This window comes from Oryctolagus cuniculus, chromosome 10 (genome assembly GCF_964237555.1).
Source record: "Oryctolagus cuniculus chromosome 10, mOryCun1.1, whole genome shotgun sequence".
NCBI lineage: Eukaryota > Metazoa > Chordata > Mammalia > Lagomorpha > Leporidae > Oryctolagus > Oryctolagus cuniculus.
In genome coordinates, this window is record NC_091441.1 from 30,093,960 (window position 1) to 30,102,695 (window position 8,736).

Genomic DNA, 8,736 nt, shown 5'->3' on the forward strand with positions numbered 1-8,736 from the left:
CCGTCCTTCAACAGGTGCGTGCAATTTCTAAACCTTATCTGGTGTAAGTTAATCCACAAGCCACTGGGAATAAAACTCATTCTTCCCTAAGGCTTTCTGTGACTCGCTGGCTCACCCCATCTCTCCCTCCTCTGAGCTCCTGCGGCTTTTGCTGTCGGCGCTGGACACAGACGATAGTCTCCTTGATGAGACAGTGAGCCTTCTGAGAGCACAAACCTCATGGCATTTCCCAGAGGACCCGGCCTCCTCAGTGGAGCCAGGTGGGGATCCGGGTCTTTCTGATTACAAAGATTTCTTGCTGGCTCCTGTTGGGTGTCCGTGAACCCTCAGTGGCTAATCAGGTCCATGCCACCTCTGTTCATATTCCATTGGCCAGAGCAGGTCACATGACCAATGGGGCGGGGCTATATAATTCTCTCACCGAAGGCAGACTCAGAGGGAGGGGCCGTAAATATTTTGAACAATAACATAGCTGGGTCTCCGTGTCTGTGGTTCTGCACCCACAGATTCAGCCCATCATGGATCAAAAGGTTTGTAAAAACGTTTTTGCCTGTATTGAACGTGCGGTCTTTTTCTTGGTAGTATTCCCTCATTAGTGCAGTGTGACAGCGGTTTACACTTTTGTTGTCTTAGATATTCTGAGTAACCGAGAGATGATTTAAAGGGTGCAGGAGGGGCTGGTGCTGTGACTCAGTTCGCGTCCCTGCTGTTCCACTTTCGCTCCACTTCCCTGCTAATGTCCCTGGGAAGGCAGTGGAGGGTGGCCCAAGTGCTAGAACCCCTGCACCCACGTGGGAGACCTGGATGGGGTTTCTGGCTCCTGGCTTTGGCCTGGCTGAGCCCCTCGCCATTGCAATCATTTGGGGAGTGAACCAGCAGATGGATAATCTCTCTCACTCTGTCACTCTGCCGCTCGAATAACTAAACAAAATATCTTTAAAAGTGTCAGATAAAAAAATAATAAAATGTCCAGGAGGATGTCCTCGATGAAGTGCAGATGCTACACCAGGTTCTGGAAGGGACTTGAGCACCTGTGGGCTTTGGTATCTGAGGGGGGTCCTGAACCCCTCTTCCACGGACACCGAGAGGTATCCCCACAGCCCTTCTCAGACCCCAAGTGGCGTCTTCTACAAAGCTGGTGCTCTGTATGTAACTCGTGAAATGGTGAGGGCGGTGTTAACTCTACCCTAGCCCGCTAACTGTTGGGGTACTGATTCACGTGGTCAGCAGGAAGCTGAAACCAGTGAGCCCTCGGGCTGTGGGGGAGAGGGGAGCGGTGGGGCCGACCAGACAGGCGCCGCCCCTCATGGAAGTGCTGTTGGCACCCGCACCCCTGCCCTCTGAAAGGCGGGGCCAGCCTCAGAGAGGGGCGGCACCACAGGCTGTGAGGTTGCATGGAAGGAAGCATCCCAGCTCACAAACTGCCCAGAGAAGCTGGAAGGCAGTGGCTGGCTGTGGTTGGGAATGCCATGGGCGGGGCGATTCCTAGGGATCGTTGCCCTGGTAGTCCCAGCTTTGGAAGTCTGTGCAAGCAGCCTCGAAGGGCTACGCATTTCAGTCCTGGAGCCAAGACTCACGCCCTGGCCAGGACCGAATGTGTTAGAGAACTGCACGCTGTGTTGTGAGAGGCCAGCAGCAAGGCTGCCTGGAGGGGCTGGGACCTCCGTGGGCTCCCCCAGGCCAGGGAGTGCAGGGCGGGACTGGGGTGTGCAGGGCAAGGGTCTGGGTTGGCCCAGGGATGGTTGGGCTGGTAACCCCCTCCACCCTCCGTCCAGCACACGGGGTCCCCCCTGCCCCAGAGGCTTCCACGCTGCAGGTCCCCATCTCATTCCGTTGCCACCTTCTCCCTTCTCCTTTGCTGCTCTAGCTTTTGTTACCAGCACTCAATTTCTTCCCGCCCTTCTTCCCCAAAGGGAGAAAAGTAACTTCCAGTGTCACACTCGGTCCCCAACCAGGCCAGTGTGTTTGTAAATTGGCCAGGGGCTGGGGGCAGCGGGGGGGGGGGGGGGCGAGCCCCGAGGAGGCTTGGCTGAGAGAGGGACAGAGTCTACAGCAGGGCGGAAAACAGCGAATGCAGCTGATGAAGGTCCCCAAGGTGATTTGCAAATCTGCTGAAATCCTGAGCAAGCTTTGATTTAACCCAAGCTTGAAATGGCTTTTATTTACTGTCTATTGTGGAATAAATGACATCTCATAAACAGGCTTTATCCATTACCCCAGAATGGAGAGCAGTGTGGTAGGGACATTTTATCCTCCTGATATCAGAGGAGATATGCCGGGGTGTGTTATTACAAATAGAAAAATCAATGCTGAGACACACACATCTGAAATTTCATTTTCGTCCAACCACATTCTCAAAGGGGGGAGAAAAGGCAATTGCTAATAAAAATGACTCCGGAGCAGGAGGATTTACCAAGTGCTGGCCAGGGGGAGGCTGGGACCCCGCCCTGGCGGTGGATAAGTCTGGCTCTGCCCCGGGGGCATTTCCTGCTCACCGCCCCCCTGGACCACCCAGCTCCACCTGGGCCCAAGGCAGAGCCCCCAGCCTTCAGCCTCCTCAGCACCCCCCACCCCGGCCCTGCCCCCATCCAGGTAATGCCCTGCGTTAATGTCCCCAGTCCTTGCCCCCTCCCCTGGGTGCAGACCTCATGGGGAAGTCCAGAGGCCATTGCTGTTTCCTCCAGCCTTTACCACCTGGAGGGCAGGGGCTTCTTTATTTTTTTAAGATTTATTTATTTATTTGAAAATCAGAGTTACATAGAGAGGGAAGGAGAGGCAGAGAGAGAGAGAGACACACACACACAGAGAGAGAGAGACAGAGAGAGAGAGACAGAGAGAGAGGTCTTTCATCTGCTGGTTCACTCCCCAGATGGCTGCAATGGCCAGAGTTGCACCGATCCGAAGCCAGGAGCCAGGAGCTTCTTCCAGGTCTCCCACGTGGGTGCAGGGGCCCAAGGACTTGGGCCATCTTCTACTGCCTTCCCAGGCCATAGCAGAGAGCTGGATTGGAAGTGGAGTCCATATGGGATGCCAGCACCGCAGGCTACACCGCAGCACTAGCCCTGGGCAGGGGCTTCTGAATCTTGCAGGTGTGGGAGGCAGGGAATAGGCTGTCTTTGCATGAGGAAGGAGGGCTGACCCCTGTTTCCCAATGACCTTGGAGCCCTTTTGGCTCACTCTGGTCCTGCTTCAGAGGCAGGAGGCAGGGATGAGAATAATAAGCCATTCCTAAAGTGTTTTTTTTTTTTTTTTTAAGATTGGTTTTATTCATTTGAAAGGCAGAGTTATGGGGGGTGGAGGTCTTCCATCTGCTGATTCACTCCCCAAATGGCTGCAGCGGCCAGGGCTCGGTCAGGCTGAAGCCAGGAGCTAGGAACTCAATCCAGGTCTCCCACATGGATGCAGGGGCCCAAGGACTTGGGTCATTTTCCACTGATTTTCCCAGGGCCTTAGCAGGAAGATGGATCGGAAGCGGAGTAGCCAGGGCTCAACTGGTGTCCAACTGAGATGCCAGCATTGCAGGCAGCGGCTTCACCCGCTGTGCCACAGCCTCAGCCCCTACATGAAGTCTTCTTAAAGCTTGTGTGTCCAGGGCTCCATTCCGCTGTGTAACCTTGGCTGGAGTCATTCTCTGCTATAGGGTCTCATTTCTCCTGAGGCTGTAAACCCAAGGCTGCCCCCGACAGTGTTCCCAGAGCTGAGTCCAGGGCTTGGTGCATGAAAGCTGCCCAGGGAATCCTCGTGGAACCTGTGACTCCGAGATGTGCAGGTGGGGACGGGAATGGCTGCCCAGACGCAGTGGCTGTGCTGAGAGCAGCCTCCGCCCTCTGAAAAGGGACGCTCTGGTCCCCATCAGCAGCCCGGCCTGGCCGCCTGCCCCGGGCCCACAGAGCTGGGACAGGAAAACGGGCCTGCGGATCTGGCTTGGCTTCAAGGCCTCATAGCTGAAATCCTGCTCCCAAGAACTCCAAACAAAACCCCCAGACAGACAGCAAGTCTCATTGGCCGGATGGTGATTCAGAGTGGACAGCCAGGCCCCAACCCAGGCGCGCCCCTGGAGAGAAAACACAGCCTCCACGTTTCCGAACTGGCCGCGTATCCGGGGTCCTCGCATCAAACGCTTTCTCTTTCAAAATGGGGAAACCGGGGCTCAGAAAGGGGAGTTCATTTATCCGGAGTCACACAGAGAATTGTGGCCCTGTGTGGCCCTGAGCCCCCCGTCCTCAGCCCTTTGCTCCCCCTGTACATACCCCCAGAGATCATAACAAAGACAGCATTCACAGCACCTGCACCCCGGGCACTGGCCCCTTCTCCCGAGGGGGCCGGTTCTAAGCCAGGGAGCCCAGCGGCTGGCCCAGACCACGTCCACGCTGGCAGAGCGCATGGCTGCTGATGTCCGTGTAGACTTGGCTGAAGGCCACTAAGCAGAAATGGGAAAGGTGAGTCCCCATGGGAGCTGTCCCCACTCCACGGAGGCCCTGGGCTGTCTATCTCTTGCGGGAGTGTTTGCTAAAACTTGGTGAGAACAGTCTAAGCCAGCCAGGGCGGCCGTCATTCTGCCTGAAACGCAGGGCGGTATTTAAATAAGGCTTCTGGATGCAGGAAAAGTCTCTTTGGGCTCCGGCCGTGATGTAGTCGTCAGCGGGAGAAATTCGCAGAACTCATTACCTACCGCGGTTCCCCCAGGAAATCCCTTGTTTGTGGAGCGCCGAGCTCTCCGGCTTTTGCTGGCTTTTTCTCTCCGGACGGCCCAGGGAGACGGCTGCCTCACCCTGCGTGTTTATCAGAAGAGGCATGTGTGCCTTTGATTGCTTAGAGGCTTCTGGAGTACACAGGCGCCTCTTTTCTCTTCCTGGCCTGCTGCGCCCCTCCTGAGCCCACAGCCCTGTCCCCTCTCCAGGGCTCACGTTGGCCCTGGTGCACCAGATGAGGGTACTTCCAAAAATCTGTGGAAAGATGAAATGCAAATGATGCATTTATTTTGGTGCAAAATAATGTTGAAATCTCTGCATAAATGGGTTTTCAAAAAAATTCATGGAAATGTATTTTATGAAAATTGCCTGGACTTCAATTTTTTTTGCATCAAAATAAACTTATCTTTTTTTTTTTTTTGACAGGCAGAGTGGACAGTGAGAGAGAGAGACAGAGAGAAAGGTCTTCCTTTGCCGTTGGTTCACCCTCCAATGGCTGCTGCGGCCGGCGCACTGCGCTGATCCGATGGCAGGAGCCAGGTACTTCCTCCTGGTCTCCCATGGGGTGCAGAGCCCAAGCACTTGGGCCATCCTCCCCTGCACTCCCTGGCCACAGCAGAGAGCTGGCCTGGAAGAGGGGCAACCGGGACAGAATCCGGCACCCCAACCAGGACTAGAACCCGGAGTGCCGGCGCCGCTAGACGGAGGATTAGCCTAGTGAGCCACGGCGCCGGCCTAAACTTATCTTCCAATCCAATTCTTCCGTGAACTTTTCCGAGGACCCAAAACAAGCAATGCTCTGTCAAGACCAGACCGTACATACCACAGTTCTGCTCTGCCCTGGGATTGAGGGGTTTTACAACAAGGGCGTTAGAGCTTTTTAAAATGATTATTTGAAAGGCAGACAGCAAGGGATACAGAGACAGTTATCTGTCGTCTGCTGATTCATTCTTCAAACATGTAAAATAGCCAGGGCTGGACTAGGCTGGGGTCAGGCTGAAGTCAGGAGCCTGGGACGCAGTCCAGCTGTCCCCCAGGGCTGGCAGGGAACCAAGTACTTGAGCCCCCACCTGCTACATCCCAGGGTGCGCATTCGCAGGGAACTGGAACTGGAAGCAGAGCCTGGGCTCCAATGTGGGTTGTGAGGGTCCTAAGCAGCATCTTTTCATATTTTTAAAGATGTATCAGGCAGAGTTACAGGGAGAGAGAGACAGACAGAGCTCTTCAATCTACTGGTTCACTCCGAATGGTCCCAGTGACTGGGGCTGGGCCAGGCTGAAACCAGAGGCTGGAACTCCATCCTAGTTTCCTATATGGGTGGCAGGGGCCCAATACTAGGGCCATCTACTGCTGCTTTCCCAGGTGCATTAGCAGGGAGCAGGAGCAGAAATGGAGCAGGCAGGACTCAAACCAGTGCTCTATGTGGAGTGCCAGTGTCACAGGTGGTAGCTTAGCCTGCTGCACCACGATGCTGGCCCTCTAAGTGGGGCCAATTGCCTGCCCCAGGAGCAGCTTATCTTAACGGTACTCTTGTTATTATTTATTTCACAAAATATTTTCAGACACCTCCTGTGTCAGAGTGTTGAGCTGGACACAGTGAACTATACTCAGAACCCAACCCCTGACTCTAGATGCCAAGGTCTTGAGGCCGGCTCTGCGGCAAAGCGAGCAAAGCCGCAGCCTGCAACGCTGGCATCCCATATGGGTTCGAGTCCTGGCTGCTCCACTTCCGATGCAGCTCCCTGCTAATGCGCCTGGGAAAGCAGCGGAAGGTGGTGCAAGCAAACACCACACACGAGGCCTTTTCCTGCAAACGCACCACAGACCAGAAAATCAGGCTCTGTGTTTCTCACGCTTAGGCTCTGAGCTTCCCACCTGGAATTCAACTGCGGCTGTGGCTCAGGCCTCTCAGTCATCTGCGCCTGGAAAAGCCAGTGAACAAGGCTGCCTTGTTCTCCTGTGTCTCCCTGCAGGGCTTCCCTGCGTCCCTAAGGCCACCGGTCACCACCGCGCTGCAAACGCTACTCACTGGAACCCGGCAAAACTCTTCATAGGGAGAAAAAAAAGAAACACTTTTTGTATCTCTCCAGTTTAGATTAGAAACACCCAAGAAATCACTAAGAAATAATGGGAACAGATTCTTGGCAAGAAGAAAGAAAAGCACATGGAGTAATTCTTAGTAAGAATTTGAAAAAAAAAAGGCAAGCGCAGGGCTGGGTTCAGATGGAGCCCAGCACCGCATGGCTTCCCTTCCAGCCACACCTTGTCTTCAGGGAAGTGAGCCCCGGGACGCTCTGTCGGCCCAGACAGGTGCACGCGGGGTCTTGGGTGGCAGGGGCCCCCACCACGGGAGGCGGACCCAGCTACTGTATTCAAGACACATTCCTCAACAACCCGAAAGACTCTTCTGCATGCCCTTCAGTTTGTGGGTTACCCAGTCCACAGCTGCACTCTGCCAGCCTGGAGAGGGACGGGGGTGCGGGGGGAGCCACGATCCAGGCATTCGCCAGGGGACAGCTGGGCCTGCCTTGAATTCAGTGTTTCTGTGCCTGGCTGCTGACCTCAAAACAAATTATTTTTTTGGAGGCAGAAAGACAGAAATGGAGAGACAGCGCAGCGCCCATCCACTGGTTCTCTCCCCAACAGCCACGGCTGGGCTGAATTCAACCTGGGTCCCCCATGTGACTGCAAGGACCCAGTCACCTGAGCCATCCGCCGCTGGCTGTGTGTGTGAGCAGGGGTCTGGACTTGAAAGCAGAGCTGGCTGTCAGATCCAGGCACCCTGATTAGGGACTCGGGCATCCCAAGTAGCATCCCTACCACTGCCTCAGTAGCTGAGTCGCATGAGATGGGGCTCCTCTGGAAACCTGTGGATGCATCCCTGGGTGGGAGTGGCTTGTGAGAAGCTCCGCCCTATGCAGAGGGGCCTGGGGCCAGCAGCAGGACCAGCTGCAGCAGCGCCAAGCTGCAGAGAGGCAAACAGGTGCCTGGGAGTGGAGGGAGCCTGCAGGGAGACGACAGCTCCCGCTTTGTCGCTGGTGCCCTCCTCATTCTGTTGGAAGAGAGGAAGACAGGACAGTTGGCTAGCGATGGCCCGTGCAGGGTGGCAGCACACAGGTGCTTGCTAGATGGTCACTGGCACTTTGGGGATGCTTTATAATTCCTTACAATAAACAGTATACATTAGCGTGGGTTCAGTTAATGTCCTGTGGCCAAGGACGTGGAGAGATGTGGTCAGAGCTGGCAACACGATCTTTCAGATGTGTCAGGTGTGTCAATAACTTGAGCTGGGTGCTGGAAGGTAATCATGTCACTATTTATTATGTATTCAAAAGGCGGAGTTACAGAGACGGAAAGGGAGAGACAAGAGAGAGAGAGAGAGAGAGAGAGAGAGCTCTTCCATCAGCTGGTTCAGTCCCAAATGGCTGCAACTGCAGGGCTGGGCCAGAATGAAGCCAGGAGCCAGGAGCTTCATCCAGGTCCTCCGCGTGGGTGCCTGGGCCCATGCACTTGGGTCATCTTCTGCTTTCCCAGGTGCATTAGAAGGGAGCTGGACCGGAAGTGGAGCTGCTGGGTCTCGAACCCGTGTGGGATGCTGGTATTGCAGGAGGCAGCTCTACCCGCTATGATGCAACGCTAGCCCCAAATGTCATTGTTTTTAAACTGCACTATGCAGTTTATAATATACTTCATTTCATTCTGACATTGGATAACATTGGAAATAACGACATTAGTTTAGCAAATCCTCCTTAAATAATGAAAGGACCCATTTGATAACTGTGATGTCCAATAGAAATATAATGCAAGTCATGTGCATTCTTTTCAATTTTGATTGATTTATTTGAAAGAGTGATAGTGAGAGAAAAGAGAGAGAGAGACAGAGATCTCACATTTATTGGTTTGCTTCACAAACAGCCAGGGCTGGGCTAGGCTGCCAGGATCCAGGAACGTCACCAAGTCTCCCACCTGGGTGGCAGAAATCCAAATACTTGGGCCATCATTGGCTGCTTCCCAGGCATGTTAGTGTTAGCAGGAAGCTAGATTG